Consider the following 20,431-nt stretch of genomic DNA (forward strand, 5'->3'; position numbering starts at 1 on the left):
CTTTTCAGCTATATTTCACTATTAACGTTCTTTGCAAGACGGGTATTTTTTTTAGGTGCTTTTCACTCTTCCAATGTAAGCCCTTTTGCCGTCAAAGGGCACTTTAACTCCAAAAGAGCCTTCTCACTGGAAGGAAAAACTGCTATCCCGTCTGGACTGGCCCCTAGAAACCCATATTCCTTGTGCATGAAAAGCCCAGCAGAGTTCACAATGCAACCTGTTTTCTTTAAAAAAGCTGCAATAGCTACAGGCTCATACATCTTAACATGCTCCATTGCCTTCGTTTGGCGGCTTCTGGGATACAGCAGCTGCTGAACTAATGAACCCACAGTCTTCACCCGCCTTTTACAAACAGCACCAGCTACGGAAGTTGTAATTCTATTTTTTCTGTATTCTATCCAGTTATTATCGATAGAATTTTCTGAAGCCTAGTGACTTTTTCGATACTGAGGATTTTCGCTGCAGTACATTGGAGACGGGTAAAAAAATCTGTTTTTGCAATTTCGAGTTCACTGAAATCAAGATCCGGAGCGGTTGCTTTCGAGCACTAGTTTTTGTCTGCTACTGAAGAGAAATCTTCTGCATTCGGCATTTTTATACTGCTTCTTATATAGTCTGTTTTTCAAGCATTTTCACGCATGATTAGCCCACTCAATTTTTTCTACATTTCTGCCATATGGTACCCTTGCTATAATTTCAGAATGGGTACTCGAATCGCTTCGGCAACTAATCGAGCATATCTTAGATTTTGCATGGATGTTGCTATTCGGAATGCGTCAACTAATATATCTGACTCCATACCTGTACTAGGCCCCTGCCAGTTCATAAAACATGTATGGTCAGGAACAGATCTATTTACTTGATGCCTGTATTTCACGCAAGTACTGCAATATTTGTTTCTAATTCCTAGATTTAAGAGTTTCTTCGAATAGAAACCTATCACCACTCCACAGCCTGAGAGTGCACGATACCTATTCCCGTAACTTCGTGTACACCAGCTTCCATCAACTATAACACAAGTCTCTACAGCTCCATTTGGGTGAATTTTCTCACCTGCTTCCAGTGCCATTTTTCGCTCGGTTTTCCCATTTTCCATAATATAGTCATAGAGAACTTTTTCCAATTCCACGCAAATTTCTTTCTCAAGTATCGTAAAGACTTTTGGACACGGAGTATTTATTTCAATCATAGAGAAAAGTTCTTGAACCTGGGCTTGAGTCATTCCACCATTTATTGCACCAACAACTCCTCTTTGCTGACGCTTCCTGTTTCTGTTTTGTGTTTCTTTCTGATAGTATTCACACTATCAAAATCAGTTCTTTTCCGTTTTTGGACTACGGTTTCCATTGAGTCTGTTTTTTTAAGCCTTCGAGGAGCAAGGGGCTTTTCTGTGTGAATTTTGGCTTCTTCATGACATGAATCGCATTTGAAGATGAGTCTTGAGCATAATCCATTTCTATATTCCTTAGAAAACATCATATTCGAAACCAAATTAATGTCTTGGCACCTGTAAATAAAAAGCTAATTGGTTCTGAGGAAGTAAAATAGTAAAGTAGCGATTTTATTGTTTTGGTAGAAAGGAAAGTGCCATGGCTTTAAAAAGGATATGTAGTATGTAGAGTAGTGACCGATGTAGGGTAATTAAAATATGAAATAAAATATAAAATTTAGCTAGAAATGGGTGAGAAGTGGAAATTATACAATCTAACCGAAAGTTTGTTGTATTTCATTGTCAGATTAAACCACCCAATTTTATTTATGTATGTAAGCAAACCAAAAACTGTCCTGAAACTACCAATCAGGAAAACCAAGTATTTCAAAACTTTACAAAATCCTTTGGGGCATGACGGGAAATGCCCTCTAAATCGACCCGTGTCGATTTACCACATTCCAAGAAAAATGAAGTCTCACTTGACTCCCTAAAATCAAATTCAAAGTAAAAATCCGTGCCCCAAATTCAGTTGCATCTCAACTATCATTTAGATTTTTATTCGAGTAATCCACAAAGTTCTTATTAGTACGATTACAAATACCAATATGCTTTTATGAGTTAAGAGGATCAAATTAGCTCGTTAGTTTCTCAAATCCTTTAAAGCCTTTGAAGACATTCTTTCAGAACCTTTATACTTACTTTTTAATGATTAAATAAAAAATTGTTTTTTTTAAATGAAAGTAAGGAGTAACATTAAAACTTAAAACGAACAGAAATTACCCCGTATATGAAAGAGGCTGTTCCCTCCTTAACCCTCCGCTCTTTACCCCAAAGTTTGACTCCTTCTCTCAACTCTACCTTTTAAGACTGTAAAAACTAGCGTAAAGAGCGGGGCGTTGAGGAGTGAACAGCCTCGTTCATATACGGGGTAATCTCTGTTCGTTTTAAGTTTTAATGTTACTCCTTACTTTCATTTTAAAAAATTCGTTTTTTTATGTAATTTCTGAACGTTTTTTAGTTAATCCATGTTTTGATTTCGGCTCTTGCAGATGAATAATTAAAACGAAATTTGCATATTCAATTTTATTGCTTTCTCATAGTTTTGATCGAACGATTTTGAGAAAAAATGAGTGGGGGAGGAAGCTCGGCTGCTCTCCAATTTTTTGTTACTTAAAAAGGCAACTAGAGCATTTATTTTTTTACGACGGTTTTCATTAGTAAAGATATACGTAACTTACGAATTAGCTTACCTAACGAACTTCTATATTCGCATGTTTCTATTACGTATATGAGAGGGGTTCGCCCACTTGTCAATACCTCGCTCATTACACTAAAGTTTAAATTAAAGCCTAAATCCTTAAGAATGACCCCTGAATCACAAAGGCCGTAGAATAAATAGTTGAAATTACTAAAAATACTTTAGCGTAAAGAGTGAGGGATTAGGAGGAAATGAACCCTTTATATGTGTAATATTTTTTTTCGTTTTAAGTTTTAACGCTGGTCCTTACTTTCAGTTGAATACTCTTTTTCATATTTATTTTTTCATTGTTTTTTCAAATAATGCTAGGGAATCCTGCCCCCCCCTTATGGAAATTTTTTCTCCCCATGGAAAGTTTCCCCCATACAACCCCCTCTTCTCAACCCCTCCTCCCAACCAAAAAATTCCACTGAAAACGTCCGTACACTTCCCAATAATCATTACTATGTGCAAACACTGGTCAAAGTTTGTAACTTGCACCTTCTCCCATGGGGACTGTGGGGGAGTAAGTCGTCCCAAAAGACACAGTTATAAGGTTTTTCAACTATGCTGAATAAAATGGCTATATCAGGATTTTGATCAGACGACTTTTGGAAAAAATGAACGTGGGAGGGGCCTAGGTGCCCTCCAATTTTTTTTTGGTCACTTAGAAAGGGTGCTAGAACTTTTCATTTCCATTCGAATGAGCCCTCTCGCAAAATTTTAAGACCACAGGGTCGATACGATCACCCCTGAAAAAAAAAAATAAATAACGCGTTTCCGGGATTTGTGTTCTGGCAAAATATACAAAATTCTACATTTTTGTCGATAGGAGCTTGAAACTTGTACAGTTTGGTTCTCTGATATGCTGAATCTGATGGTGTAATTTTCTTTAAGATTAAATGAATTTTAGGGGGTGTTTCCCCTTATTTTCTAAAATAAGGTTAATTTTCTCAGACTCCTAACTTTTGATGGGTAAGACTAAACTTGATGATGAAACTTACCTATTTAAAATCAGCATAGAAGTGTGATTCTTGTGATGTAACTCTTGGTATCAAAATTCTGTTTTTTACAGTTTTGGTTACTATTGAGCCGGGTCGCTTCTTACTACAGTTTGTTACCACGAACTGTTTGAAATTACCTCTACTGTTAAGTTCGCTTTTTGTTGGAAATAAAATGAAAAAAAAAAGTTTTTTAACTGAAAGTAAGAAGCGACATTAACGAACAAAAACTACCCCGTATATCAAAGGGGCTTTTTCATCCTCAACGCCTTTCTCTTTACGCTAAAGTTTGACTCTTTTTCTCAAGTTTACTTTTTTAAACATTAAAACATTTTAGCGTAAGGAGCGGGGCGTTGAGGAGGGAAAACCCCTTTTAAAATACAGAGTAATTTCTGCTTGTTTTAAGTTTTAATGTCGCTCCTTACTTTCAGTTAAAAAACTTGTTTTTTTTTCATTTTATTTCTTAAAGTTTTTGGATTAATACATTTTTTTTCTGTTTCTCTGTTTGCCATGCTGTAATGTCCAATGAATTGTGGGACAGAATAGAAGCAGTTCAAAAAACGTGTCTAAGAATTATTTTTAAACAGGGTAAAGGGCCTTACATTTCCCTTCTTCGGAGAGCAAATCTAGTTACCCTTAAGGAAATGACAGTAAAAATTTTCTCGTGTTTTACCAACAATACCGTGAATAACCCTTGTACTACTTCTCTTTTTCCAAGTGAACATTCACCCACCCGTCACGTCAGGGGCAGATCCAGGATATTTTTTTTTGGGGGGGGGGTACATAAAAGGTTGCCCCGATAAACTTGTCGACAAAGAAATACCAGCAATTTAAAGGGAACTGCAACAATTTCTAAGCCGTAGGTAGGTAGTGGACATGGACTTTAATTTAATATAAAATCTGATGAGTTCTATTGAAATTAAAGTCAATTAGAAATATTAATACAAAAAAAGTACGTTTATAAGAACCACCTCGCCATAAAAACAATTAAAAGGTTGTTCACCCTCTACAAAAAAATTATATATTTAATCGTTTCTGCATAATTTGTAGTATTTGCACTTCTGGCGACTATAGCGAGCTAGTTAAACTTTGTATTGTCAAAAGAAAATTAGTACCATATTTTGGTATCATACATTCTATGGAACTAATTGTTGATTAAACATTAAATAAGTGTTCGTTTGATGGTTTAGCAGGAAAAATGGAACAAAGAAATAGAAATAAAATGTTTTCTTAATGTTGCTAGTAGCAGCGGATTAAGTCAGAATTTTAAATCTTCCCTCCTTACGAATGAAGATTTTCGCCTCCCAGTTGGCATTTGTGGTAATACGGACAGATTCCGTTGATAAACTTAAATTTAATTAAATACTTTTTGGGAACATATGTCATTAATAAAAATCTAACAGAGACTGCGAAAAGTAACTGAAACCTTGGTTTAAACTTGTTTGCAAAAAGCAACAGCCTTAATAATTAAAAACTTACTTAAAACTCGACTGTTAAAAACCAAATACAAAAAAAATAAATAATTTTTCGTCCCAAACAGAACCAGAAAAAGCGGTCCCAACCACAAATCTACTACTATGTAGGGGGGAGGGCGCCCCCCTGCATCCGCCACTGCCCCACGTTCTTTTTCAACAAAAATCCCCCTTCTTGCCCCAATAAGAGTTTTCACTGAAAGATATAAAAGAACGTTCATCCTTCACATAGTTGAAATTTTAAATTAGTAAACCTCCCCTCTTTTCACTTCACTTTTAACTTGTAGTTTTAATTCTTATTTTGCAATTCCAAACTTTACAATTCTTGCTAGTTAAACTAAGTTGTCATTTTTTTAAATTTGTTTTTCCGGTTTTAATTTAAGACTTTTTGTCGTTTGACTTTTTAACTGATTGTAATTTTATGAGTTTAAACTGGTTTGATATTTGTTACTGCTTGACATTCACCATTTTTTATTGACACAAGTGTGAATTTGGCCCTTTTAGGCTTGTGATAGCCGTTTTGTAGAAATAAATCTTGTCTTGTCTAAACCGTAGTTTGAAAATAATGTGATAGATAACCCGTGAAATATGACAAGAGAAGAGCCAGAACTTGAGTACTAAGTTGAGATTGCTAAAGAAACAGCGAAACAACTGCCGATTATTCTATATAAGCTTTAGATTGTTGGTAAAACCAACAATAGTGAAATTAAACCAACCTAAGCATATACCGTCGGAGCGTTCTGTTGTTTTGGGATGAAAATATCTTTAAAAGTAATCGAAAATTCTTTCTCTATAGCAGAAAAGACAATTATTAAGAATTACTAAGGAACAAGTTGTATTAATTGTAACCCAGAATAATTCCCCATCCTAATAATTTTGATAGCAGTAAATCAATGACCTAAAATGAAAGACAAAAAAAACTTACCTGTGGCGAATCACGAGCTTTTCATAATTCTCAAAAAGGTAAGGTAGATCCACAATCCAGCGTGAGCCTTTTAGTAGGTCTGACCCCAAATTTCTTCCAGAAGTGATAACTTTCATTGCAAAAGGGGAATTTGTTCCAATTTCTTTGGAACTGGATTTGTCGTGAACCGAAGCAATCGTTAAACCTTCTAACAAATATTTTGGCAAACGTGGTCTGCCTCTAGCACGATAATTTAATTTCGACTTTTCACGATGGGCCTGCACATTTGGCAGATTGAGCCCTTGCTTATTTATTTTTTTCCCATGTTACTGTGGTCAATAACAAGAACTATATAAGAACTTTATTAGGGTTGTGACCATTGTTATCGGGGTTTATTTACTAAGGGTTTAATTGTTTCTTGGAAAGGCCTTTGACTTGAGACTGGTCATTGCTGCCTTAGGATGGTAATTCTGAAATTATTTTCAAGAAATTCTTTCTTGGAAAGACCTTGGACTTGATACTGGTCATTGACTGCTTTTGTAGTTTGCTTTGGTAGTTCTGCAGCAAGACTCGTCTTGCTATAACTTATTTAAATACTCCTGGGACATTTTGTTTCGCTAATATTAGTTATTAATTAGCTCGTTTTATATATCTTTAATTCTGAATCCAGTAGAAGATTATGCAAAATTGTACTTATACTACAATATTTAAATTTGTCCTGAATTTATTTTAACGGTACAATAACAACCAAAACGATAAATAATGCTTTTTAAAATAAAACCTTTGCTTCTTATTCGGCCCTTGTGCTGTGTTCAATTTATCTTTCGGATTAGACTCAGCTTATCCTTAGCCATTCTTCTTGTAATTATTTATACAATACAATTTTCTTATATCTTTTAATCGGCAGTTTGGTGTCTGCACCCTACTTCTTCTCTATACTCTGTTTAAACAGGTTACAACTAATTAATGCTTGACTGAATCGCTCCTGAACAATCCGAGTTGTTAGTCCCTTGGTGCAATTTATGCATTCTTAGATGCTCCGATTACAGCTCAATCTAACCTTTTTAGGGGAATTTTTTACTTCGGAACACAAATATGTAAAGCATTTGAAGGGACTGCAGCCAGGAGGTATATATTGTAGAAATAATTTTCTGATTGTTGAATAGAAAATTTTTTGCTCTATTTTTGATACCCCACAACAACAATGTCAAGCATAGCAATCTAAAATGCAAACCCGAAACAGGTTTTATAATTATTTTGGAATTATAAAAAAATAATTGTCAGCTCTAAGATTTTATTAGATTAAAAGATCCACCCAATTTTTTTTATTTCTATTGACATAAAAACCGCCAAAATCACTAATTTAGGAACGTCAGGCAAACTACCAATGTTTAACATGGGAGGCATAGGAAGATTCTTTGAGAGTCTGTCCTGCCTTAACGGATGACGCTGGTTGTCCAAAGAGCATATCAGCAATATCTTACAAATAGTTTTGAGTGAAAATTAAAACTTACAAGGCGTGTTGTGGGACATGTCGAATTAAACCAATAGACAATATTCATTTTACAATACTGCTTTTCTAGTCCTACAGCTACTACTGCTATTACTCTTACTGCTACTAAAGCTAAGACTACTACTTTTAACTCTACTCCGACTTCTACTGCTATAACTACTAGTGCTACTGTCAAACTAAGAATATTGATGCGAAAAGTTTGGGTACAATTGAAACTGTGTTGAAATAAACTGAAACACACTACACCCCTATAGGTTTTCAATGTCAGCAATGCTTCAGGACCGGTTGATAGTACTGAGTTGGAAATTTCATTGTATGTTTAAGGGGATGTTGAAAATACAAGAAAGGTGCTTTGTGAATGCTACTACTGCTACTACACAAGCGAAGGGTATTAAGGTTTTCTATCAATAATTAGTCAGATGTTGAACTGAATCAAAACAAACTATAATAATGTAGATTGCCATAAGGGTGACAAAGCAATAGCACAACAACGACTTACATTATTAAGTTAGATTTTCAGGGTAAGTTTTGACGGATTTTGAACTAGCCAAAAGACAATGCATGTATACTTTTAATGCTACTTCTATAGTTACTGTAACTAATAACACTAAGGGTATTAAGTTGAAACATTTTGGGGGAGTTTCAATAAGACAGAAAGATTATGTACATGCAAGCATTAAAAGGGCATATAAGAAATATCGCAGACAGTTTCGTTTAACTCAAACCAGGTTTCAAGGGATTTGACTGATAGCCTAGCAACTCGCCTTAAAAATCTTTGTATACTCGCATATAGTTTATTTATGTCTGATCGTTTGGGTAAATTCAACTTAAGCCTGACTAGACAAAATGGACAAACCAAAATCAAGATACAAGGTTACTTGCATGGATTATGGGTCAAACTTTGACTACTAGTGGAATAGAAATTTCTAAAAACAATGGAAAAGTAATTAGAATTCAAAGAAAAGGGACCCCACAAAACCCTTTCGAAGCAAGTGTATACAAAACATTAAAAACAACTCGATTACAATACAAAGTTGAGAAGAACAAGAAAGATTTGAACCTAGAACTGTTTTCTCCAGGAGTAGAGTGCTATTGAAGACGCTGGGATAACTCATTCGAGTCGGGAGGTACGTTTTTTGCCTCGGACGAAATTAATCCAAATATTGCCTCTGGGTCTTTACGGTAATTTTCGATGTTACGCCATCGAGCAAAATTTTGAAACAACTTTATGAAAGAATCGGTAAGATTTTAATTTCACTATTAAATTTATAAATTGCTCGTTTTATTTTTACAAATAATGTTTTCTGTTTTATTAACTTTACGAAAATAACTGAGCAAAACTGTTTTTTAGCTAATTCTATATGGGGACTCCCACTATTGGGAATTGTATAAGATATTAAATGTAAAAAATGTGTTGAGAAGCTTATAGTTTTAACAAACAAAATTAGGTTTATAAAACTACTTGGATACCAGATATTTGGAGGGGATTAGGGTCTATCCTTGGCCTTATGGCCAGAACACGTAGCGTCTTACAATAGCTCCTTGTGTCAACAAGTCTGTCCTGTCTTTTAATGGAGTATAAAATTAACAAAATATACTCAAAGACACGACTTTCATTTGGTAGATTGTTGACAATTTAATTATTGTCCAGAGATTTTATAGCTAATTTGAGTGCATTAAATGCAAATAAAAACAAGATCTTATTTTTCAATCCCCATCCATCTCTTCTTTAGGCTAAGGTTTTTGAAGTCCTTTAAACATTATAATAAATTCGGTCCTATAACTTTTATTACTGCTTAACAGGAATCTTTTGTTTCAGTGCAATAAAATTAGTAATTATCGTAAAAATTATTATATTATATAATATGTATAATAGTTATATCAAATGATAAATTTAAATTTGATAAAAACTATAATAAAAGGTGTTCTGTTAATTGTTTTCCCCTAAAAACGAACCATAAATTTTACTATTTAAAACAAAATGAATAATGAAAAAGTCTTATTGGGAACAATAAAAACTAGTACAAAGAACAGTCCATGTATCCTCGACGTATCCTTGGCCTTTCTTATTTGCAGTACAATATTTGTTCATTTATGTTTTAATATCCGTTGTTACTTCATTTTAATTTCCTTTTCGGTATACTGTTTTCAGACTTTTATCTCATATTTTATTTAGGGTTTTCTTTACTTTATTCAAACTTATGAGGACAAATATTTTAGTTTTAAAGATACATATTACTTTCCTCTACCTGGTGTGCATCTTCGAGCGCTTCTTATGCCACGAAACCTAGCACAAGTAATCAGATGGTATGCATGCTTTTTTAAACTAGTAACTCCTTACACTCACTTAGACGAGAACTGATGAGAACATTTCAGGCAGTAAATTTCAATTAAAAAATTATTTCAAACGACAAGAAGAGCCTTTGCAACATTAAAAACTAATATTTAGACGCATTGTAGCTAAGAAACCTCACTTTCAGTGAATGAGAACCCCAAAAACTTGCCTCTAAGATGAACACTCCTGGGAAACTCACGTTAATAGAAAAATTGCTTCGAGAAGAGACACCTATCAATTGAATTGTCTATTAAGTGGTTTGCAAACACTATTGGTATTAGCAGCAAACACAAAGTACTAAGGAACAATGTTCATTTGCCTTCTTTTTTGCTTAAGCGGATAATAAAAAAAAAGAAGAAAATACATCCACAGGATGACCCCCCTCCCCAATGACACTGGATTCGGTCGGGATTTGAAATAAAACATCTGAGTTACGAGGTCCTTCTAAATATGAAATTTCATTAAGATCCGATCACTCTTTCGTGAGTTAAAAATACCTCATTTTTTCAAATTTTTCAGAATTACCTCCCTCCTCCAATTGAGCGGATCCATTACGGTTACATCAATCACGTACCTATGACATGTACATATCCCCTTCAAAAGTATTATAAGATATTGAAAAATTAAACTCATAATTTAGAGATATAACATTAACATCGGAAGCAACATTTTTCGATTCAATTTACTATAACACTGAAAAACTGTTATTTTCATTTACCTGACAAAAAAATTACGTTGATAAACTATGGTCAACAGTCATGAATAAAAAGTTCTCACCGAATCATGACACAAACGATTCTTAGAAGAATAATTGTAAACCGAACTCTTGATTTCAAATATTGTAATTGGGGTAACATCATCACTTATGGCCTCCCATTCAACACTTTCACTTCTTACGTTGTACTGAACCTTGCTTATTTTTGGCGCTTTAGGAACATCTGAAAAAGAAACGGTAATTTAAAAAAATGCTAATGACATTAATAACCTCTTTCCAAACCTCCCTTTACAACAGAGTATTCACAGGGAGAATGAAAGCTAAGCCTCCTTTAGCTAACACTCTGATTATTTCCTACTCTTCCATAAAATTAATAAAAAGAAGTCTTCTAAACCAAAGTTGAAAGTGAAGCTATGTCGGAAGTAGAACAAAAACAATAACTGAAATTATAATGAACAATGAACTAAATTTGAAAAAAAAACAAACAGATATTATACTTAATCAAAAAGATGTTTTTTCTAGGTTAATTAAAAAGTTTTATTTTCAGTAAAACATACCGACCGTCTTCAGTATATGTGTTGAAGACGGTCAATGTATATGGGACCGAAATAGCCAGAGATTTTGTTATTGTTTTCACTGTCAAATAAGAGGATTTATCCCTACTAAACTGTTATTTGTACATAATAATAAGGTTGTTTAGAATTCGAAAATACCTACAGGAGACTTATTTTCCCCTCCCATGCACCCAAGTGATTATAAACTTTTAGCAGAATTCTTACTTTGTTTTTAAACGTAACTCACATGATCTTCCTATTTCCTTCAGTTGACTTACTCAGTTTACTACTTCCAATAGATATCACGCTATTTTTGATCTTCATCACTTAGCTCATTTAATTTATTCTAGTCAGCTTTGCTTTCCGTTTGAGTGGAAGTTAGACTTTTTTGGAGATTTACAATTTTGGCTATATGTTTCACCATTTGTAAATAATACATAGGCACATGTTAGCAGAAGATGAGATATTTGGAACGATCTGCTCGGTTGAACACACAGAATTGAACAAGAATAACTATTTATATCAGTAAAAGTAAGTAATTTCAAAATTTTTGAAGGCAATTCCTCATTAGGGAAACATAATGAGGTAAAAAAAAAACACTTGTGAATTTTACTTATAGGACTAAAATATGTCAATTTATACCCAATTAAATGCTATTTCCAAATACAAATGTTGTTATCTTTGAATTTTTTCCAGAACATACTATATTGTAGCCATATATCATGGTAATATATGAAATGTCTGTTGGTTTTGTGGGTCTGCATTGTGTGAGAGGAAAGCATTATTTTAAGAAAAAATGACTAACTAATTAAAACTAGATAATTGCGGGACTATTGAAAAAAAATTCGAAATAGGGCTCCAAAAAAGTCTTAAAGTGGCAATTTTTCATTATTATTGTTATTATTTTCTTCATCACATTAGTTCAATAGTTTCTCCTGCATTTGATTTATTCTCTTCTATGTATATAGCTGATTCTCCGTGCTTTTTCATGTCTACATCGGATTTTCTTACCCTGGAAACTCAACCCATCAATAAAAAGAAATATTTATAAAGTATACACATAGAATGGGATTGAGAATAAGAGTCGAAAACACAGCAATCGCGGTTAAAAGTCCATACAAGCATATGACACTTGTACAATGATATCTATCAACTGCATCCTAATACATATCTACTATTATTGCCACAGCGATAGTCGCAGCCTACTAAAGAGTGATATATTCACTAAATATAATAAATTTAGTAATTTTTATATTTAATAAAAACAACACTACCCATTAATGTTGTTTTTGGTAAAAAAAAAGATAAATTGCCAACAATCTAAGCTGAATTTTATTGTTGAGGACTGGGGCAGGGTGACTTCCTTTACTATAAGGGCTACACTGCTTATTATTGGTTGTTTTTAATCTGTAGCAGTATTATAGGGAATAGTTTGTTCTTTTATTAAGTATTTTATTGTTCATAACAAGTTTAGATCAACATGTCATATTCTTTTTATGTCAAATGATGTTATTGATGCACCAATATCACCCATTGACTCCCACTCAAGACTGGCATTTTTTGGGTTGCAATGAACATTGGTTAACTTTGGCGATTTCATTATTATCTATTGCAGTATCAAATTTAATGTATTTAAATTTATTTAATTGTTCATGGTTCTTGTCGGAGCACCACCATATGTGTGGTAGATGTTCTACTTCTTTGAGTTACTGCTTCAAGCGTTATCCGAAATTAGTTCGATATCAGAAATTCGATATTAATAACAAAATTGTAAATAATACATAATCAGCAGTATTGAAGGATTAATACTTCACCACTAATTATAGTGTTGTGGCGGTGAATGCAAGAAAACCCATGTATAAAATAGCTAACTACTCTGTAATTATTAGGGGTCTGATTTTACATTGATTTTTCTGCCACCTCATATATTTCTGATACATGGCTGCGCCAAACATAAGTGAAGAAACATGATTCATTGTGTCATAGCCGCCCAACCTTACATTAGCAATATTTATTTACAATAGGGACTGGATATTGTTATAGGCAAGAGACCAACTCTTAGTTATCTTGTAGCGCGATATCCTTCCAGTTTGTATGGCTTATCTATCATCGGGAGCAGTGGGGTTTAATTGATACATATTTTGTGCGTCAATTATCTCATGTTCGGAATTTTCTCCATGGCTTTAAGAATGCAAAAATCCCCGCACTCGAATGTCCAACGTTAGCCATGCTCTTATTTTTCACAAAAGAGGAACTTAAGACATTATGGCGTAGTACTTTTTATTATTTACTTTGAAAGATACACTATTCTTGATTCTTAATTATTGACAAATGGACTTACCCGACAAAGACATGAAAATCGCCAAGAACATTGTGCAGTCGTTATCAACAAGGTGAGAGAATTTTGACTACAGACATATGTCAGACTGTAGCCAATAGTTTTTCACAAAAGGAAACATCGGAACGCTTTTTGACATATCACATATTTCTTGACTGAAAACAAAACAAAATGGTTAACCGAAATCACTCCCAGCAAAGACATAGCTAATCGATAAATTGATGTATCTTTAAGGTAGTTAGAAATCATTTGGGTTTTATTTAGGCCAGGAAGGTGTAAATTGGACAGCAACTAATAGGTGTTGCCAGTTGAAGAAAAAATATAGCAATTACTAAAATATTGACTTATACCCATTCATAGATATATGTCTGGTATTGTCAAATATAAGTCAAATATTACACATTATTTACACTTAGACAAGATATAAACAAAGTGCTGAATTGCCAGAAACGTTGTTTATTTGACTCTGTGAAGTTTCTTAAATCCTCTGTTACCTCTTAGTGTTGGTTTTCCAGCGTCTGGTTTGTCAATGAAATTCTCTTTCTGATGATTTAAGGTTATTTTTTCATTTCCATTTTAGAAATATACAAAAAATGAGAGCTGCATTTCGGTATTAAGGCTCATCAAAACTTCGGATATTTGTTTGAAGCAATCCTATGACAACCTTGGTCAAATCAAACAGTTCGTGGTAACGAACTGTAGTAAGAAGCGATCCGGTTCAATAGTAATCGAAATTCAAAAAATGGAATTTTGATACCAACAGCTACATAAAAAGAATCGCATTTTAATGCTGTTATTTTAAAAATATAAGTTTTATCAAGATTAGTTTTACCAATCAAAAGTTACGAGCCTGAGAAAATTTGCCTCATTTTTGAAAACAGGAGGAAACACCCTCTAGAATTCATACGATCTTAACGAAAATCACACCATCAGATTCACCGTATCAGAGAACCTTGTTGTAGAAGCTTCAAGCCCCTATCTACAGAAATGTAGAATTTCGCTTTTTTTGCCAGAAGACAAATCACGGATGCGTGTTTATTTGTTTTTCTGTTGTTTTTTTCCCGGGGGTGATCGCAGCGACTCAGTGGTCCTAGAATGTCGTGAAAGTTCTCATTTTAACGGAAATTCAAAGTTCTAGTGCCTTTTTTAAGTGGCCGAAAAAATTGGAGGGCACCTAGACCCCCTCCCACGCTACTTTTTTCCCCAAAGTCACCAGATCAAAATTCTGAGATTGCCATTTTATTCACCATAGTCAAGAAACCTAATAACTATGTTTTTGGGGACGACTTACTCCCCTGCAGTCCCTGTGGGAGGGGCTGCAACTTACAAACTTTGACCTGTGTTTTCATATAGTAATGGTTACTGGGAAGTGCACAGTCATTTTCAGGGGGATTTTTTTGTCTGCGGGGGTGGGGATTACGTGGGTGGATCTTTCCATTGAGGAACTGCTCATGGGGGAGAGACTTTCAATGGAGGGGGCGCTGGATTTTCTAGCATTATTTAAAAAAACAATGAAAAAATAAATATGACAAGTTTTCTACTGAAAGTGAGGAACAGCATTAAAACTTAAAACGAAAAGAAATTATTACGCATATGAGGGGTTTAGCTCCTCGTAATACCTTGCTCTTTACGCTAATGTATTTTTAGTAATTTCAACTATTTATTCTGCGGTCTTTGTAATTCAGGGGTTATTCTTAGGTAATTGGGACAAAATTGAAGCTTTAGTGTGAAGAGCGAGGTATCGACGAGGGGTGAGCTCCCTCATATACGCAATAAAAACATACGAATATAGAAGTTGGCTACGTAAGTTAATTGATAAGTTACGTATATTTTTTGCTTATGAAAAGGTTCGTAAAAACTTATAGTCGCTTTTTTAAGTAATCAAAAATTAGAGGGCAACTAGGCCTCCTCCCTTGCTCCTTTTCTCTCAAAATCTTCCGATTAAAACTATGAAAAAGCCATTTAGCCAAATAAAAATTAATATGCAAATGTCGCTTTAAATATTTATGTACGGAGAGCCAAGATCAAAACATGCATTAACTCAAAAACGTCCAGAAATTAAAGAAAAAAAAACGTTTTTTTAAATGAAAGTAAGGAGCAACATTAAAACTTTAAACGAACATAAATTATTCCTTATATGAAAGGGGCTTTTCCATCTCAACGTCCCGCTCTTAATGCTAAAGTTTTTTGCTGTTTTAAAAAGTAGAGTTAAGAGAAAAAGTCAAACTTTAGCGTAAAGAGTGGGGCGTTGAGGAGGAAAAGCCCCTTTCATCTACGGAGATATCTGTTCGTTTTAAGTTTTAATGTCGCTCCTTACTTTCATTTAAAAAAATACTTGTTTTTTTTTTGCTTAATATTTCATAGGGATGCTGTTTTATATGGCTGAACCTCATAAAATAAAGCTGCTGCAAACCAGGTAATTCTACCTTTGATGACCTAACGGCCAAATTTTCCTACTGCTCAAAACCCGTTACAGGAAAAACCCAGTGAAGGATTTTGAATGCTCCATTCCTACCGTTTAATTGTCCAATTGATAAAACTGCATCAACTTCAATTTTTCTTCAGCTACTAATTATAGTCAAAACAAATAATTGGGATGGGATAATGTCACTCTCAAGAGAAGGCCTGACTCGTCGACAAGGATAAAACTAAAGTTTTGAATTTCGGAGTGTTCAGTAAAACTGAAACACAATAGATTAATTTTGCTCTCAGGTCGTGGTATACTACCGTATGTTGTCACAGCGAGTATTAAAGACTTGCCTAAATGCTCTTTGGTTGCCCTGGCATAATACAATAGAAAATAAAACACAATACAATAGGAATTTTGACACAATATGAAATACAAGACAACCATAATGAGAGACTAAAAACAAATATAAAATGGTATTTTAAACCTAAAACTCTCACCTTGGTATTTTGTAGTCCAGACTTGCCAAACCATAAATGAGGTAAAATAGGCCAACAACAGACGCAGGAATCAACATACAAGCATAGAACCCCACCCAATCGATGTAAAGTCCAACTTTATCTCCAAAATACTCTTTTATGTCATCGACTGGTTGAAACTTGGTGGGCTTCTTTATGGATCCTCAATCACGATCCAAATTACATTTTGTGCTGTCAGTAGAGTTCCAGTAACCCTTTAAAACAAGTTTTAATAAAATATACCTAAAGTTAGTAAATCACAACATTTGAGGATAATGAATGAATGAACTTTATTACCCGTAAAGTATAAAAAACACAAAGTACGGAGTATTATAAATAAATAAACAAAAACAAATACGATAAACAGCGTAGAAAACAAAATTCAAACTAACAAAAGACACTATGGACTAATCAACCAGTATCTATATGGAAAAAAGGCTGCAGAGGGTCATAAACATGAATAAAGTTGACAGTCTTTTTACATAGATCATCACTGGAAGACCGAATCCGAGAAGGCACATCTACTAAACCAAATCGAGCAATAATTTTTTTGTTTCGGTGCCATCTAGGAAGCCGCAGGAGGAATTTGCAATATCTGATATAAGCCGTACGTAGAGTATGTCGATCTTTCTTACGAAACAGATGAGCCATGCCTGATAAAAACAAAAGCACAGGGGCGCAATAAGCGTTATAAATCATGCACAAACCGTTGCGGTTGTAACGGCTTTTGTTTGGGGATATTTTTCCGTAAGTGACGCGTAGGTTTTTCACGGCTTGATTCACTAGGGATGAACAGGTAGCGGAAAGTGTTGGGCCGAAACACAGACCAAGCCAACTAACTAAAGAAGAACATGGTAGAACTGCAATCCCAGTAACGAACGGAGCGACCTCATAAGGGCTATTAAAACAAATAAACTCGCATTTAGACGCATTAACTGACAGTCCAATCTTAGATAGATCATTGGTTAATATAGTAAAATTAGAAAGCAATCCACGGCGAGTCCGGGCAACAAGAAGAACGTCATCTGCATATGCAATAGAAGACAAACCAGTATTACCGTAAAAAACAACTTCTAAGGGGACGCAGGCACGATGCAAGCACGCATTTAAATATACTAGGAGACAATACGGCACCTTGCCGAACTCCCTTATTAATTTTTACCGGGTCAGATATTTGGCCATTCCAGGTAACTTGAATTTTAGACTTTGAATACCAAGAAGACAATAAACTTAGTACGGAAGGATTAACACCTGAAGACGCAAGGGAAAATAGAGCCTGAGAGTGCACAATATTGTCGAAAGCTCCAGAAATATCAACAGTAAGACAGTGTAAAGACATTTTAGCTTTTACGGCATCTTTCATGAGTCGGCTTAAAACATGATGTGCATGGGAGCAACCGAAACTTTTTCGAAAACCAAATTGAAAAGGCGTAAAATCACAATTCGACTCAATTTCTGGTAGTAACAAATGTTCAAGCAACTTACTTAAGAAACACGCTACTGTAATGGGACGATAATTCACACATGACGTGGGGTCCTTGCCTCGCTTTTGAATAGACGTTACACGGCCACAAAGGAAGCTATCAGGAACAAGCGACTCTGCTAAGCAAGACTGGAAAAATATTTGTTGATGGTTAAGTAGAGCAGGACAATCATAAGCAAAAAATCGGTAAGAAAGGCCGTCACTATCAAGGCTATTTGAACGCTTAATTTTTCTTAAAGCCCGGTGAATTTCAGATATTGCTACAGGCTGGACATGAGCCTGCAGGAGACGGTATGGTAAAAGCGGTTTAAGCAACTTATAATAAAAAGACTGAAGAAAACTGTTAAATACACTGAACACACGCCTATAATGATCAACAAAATTAACTAGCTGGAGACAAGATAGGGTAGATGGGGAGCATTTCTCTCTATTAATAACCTTATTCCAGGAGGCCTTATCGGTGGGGCCTGGCCATGCATTCAAGCGTGCCCTCTTCAAACTTGCCTTATATTCAAGCTTACGCTTTTGTTTCACAGAGAAAACAGCTCCGGAAGATGGTCGGTCACATGATATCCACATACGTAGCCAAAATTTGGCTTTTTGCTTAGCACGTTTTACTTCAGGATCAACGTTCCAATTAGGCTTTCTTGTACCAATCCTAACTTTATCCACAGGCACTGCAGCTTTGGAAGCTGATTTAAGGCAATGGACGATTTGACAATAATAGAAATTTAGGTCAACTGTACTTGAAGGCGAGGAAACTGACGTTTGCAGCAGGTGATATGGCACTTTTATGGTCGAGAGTAAAGCAGTTAGCGTAGCAAGGTATAGTGGGACATTAGCACGATCCCAATTCAACTTCGTATGCCACTTCGGCTGAGCCGAAAGTATTTTGCCAGATAGCTCACAGGACAAATTACAGCTAAGAATAAGGTGATCGTCGTCAATCTTCTCTTCGTCCACCCTGACAATCGATGATATTAAGCTGGAACTGGAAGAGATCACGTGATCCAGGTTCGATTTTGAACAGCCTCTGTTATGAATATACGTGAATGGGAGGCTCTTAACTGCAACGTGATATATGCTAGGAAGGGATTCTAGCAAGAGGATTGATCTATCAGAGGTACCAAGAATGTCACAGTTAAGGTCACCAGCTAAAACCCAATTTAGGTCTTTCAAACGTAGACTTTCGAGTAGAGACTTTAAACTGGAGCAACATTTAGCGAAAGATGTGAACGATGCTATAGAACGTCGATCGCAAGGTAAGTAAACGTTTATAAAGGCGGTACTGTCACATTGAATCGCTAAGATGTTATCATCACAATGAATCACAGAGGGCTTTGATGGGGAACGGAAAAAAATCGCTAGGCCACCGGAAGGGTGGCCTCTAGTTTTCTTGGCCTCTTGCGAAAAGAAATGGTGGACAGAAGATCGCTTCAGGCTAGAAACGTTTGATTTGGTCAAAAGATGTTCTTGCAAGAACACTATGTCATGGACTAATAATTCATTAATTAACAAGTCTTTGTCTTTTGTGCCGTTAACATTAAGAGAAGCAAAACTGAAAATAGTGGCTTGGTTCATTTTGGAGCAGAGTTCAGAGCGCGTTTTATCACTGGGCAATTCATACTATAGGAAACATGAGCTTCGCCGCAGTTGGCACATTTCGGAGCCTCTAAGCAAGGATTGTCTTTAGTATTGGAATGGCATCCAGAACATTTAGAGCACTTCATCTCATTCGGGGCACATGGGCAGTGAGCTAACGAATGATGGATACTTTGGCATCTAAGACAATGGGCAATTCTTTGTATTCCGATATTTTAAAAGACTCGTAACCCAAGCGCAGACCTGTAGCGATGGCATATTTTAGTGCAGCGGAATCAAGGAACTCTAAACGGAATGTATGAGAAGAGCCGATTTGGCTGGCCTCAACAAGACCAGGAATAGCGGAGATTAGTATACTGCTAGAAACACTATCGGGAAGTCCCCTAATTACTCCAAGAGGTTTGCGATCAATCACTTTAGCAAGAATATTTGGATAGCTCGCAACAGCAGATGCGGCAAGAGAATTGGCGGAAACTTTATCCCGCGTAACAACAACCCATCTTTTCCTTACCGGATCGGACTTTACCGACACAATACCGTCATGTCCGGCGAAAGAATCAAGCTTTTCTTGCGAGAAACGGGGTCTCTTAGTTCTGGAGGCGGATATTTAAGAACAACGGCGTACGAGGGTTTGTGATTGGTACCCCTTACTATCTGAGACCAAAGAACTATTAATAGACGTTGTTGGACTATTGAGGTGAGCAAGCGGTTTTAACTGATCAAGGCACTGGTTGACTTTGGCGGTAAGGATAGAATAAGCTGACGCCGGAATGCTAGGGACTTCAGAGGGGGATTTGATCACGAACTCTGGAATATCAATATTTTCTGCAGAGCAGCGAGAAAGAGTAGCGATAATGTCCGACAATGAACTATTCTTAGCACTGGATCCCGAACGACGAGGTATAGGCTCATCTGCGAAG

The 20,431-nt window shown here is 35.4% G+C and overlaps 1 long non-coding RNA gene across 1 annotated transcript in view; it reads left to right on the forward strand.

Moving 5' to 3' along the window:
- The window catches only part of LOC136034887 (uncharacterized), a 102,047-nt gene that overhangs the window by 74,658 nt on the left and 6,958 nt on the right, over positions 1-20,431 (forward strand). Inside the window, exon 8 of the long non-coding RNA XR_010619271.1 lies at positions 11,514-11,694. This is a non-coding gene — a long non-coding RNA (uncharacterized LOC136034887). The remainder of the gene's footprint in view (positions 1-11,513; positions 11,695-20,431) is intronic.

This window comes from Artemia franciscana, chromosome 13 (genome assembly GCF_032884065.1).
Source record: "Artemia franciscana chromosome 13, ASM3288406v1, whole genome shotgun sequence".
In the NCBI taxonomy this organism is placed as follows: Eukaryota; Metazoa; Arthropoda; class Branchiopoda; order Anostraca; family Artemiidae; genus Artemia; species Artemia franciscana.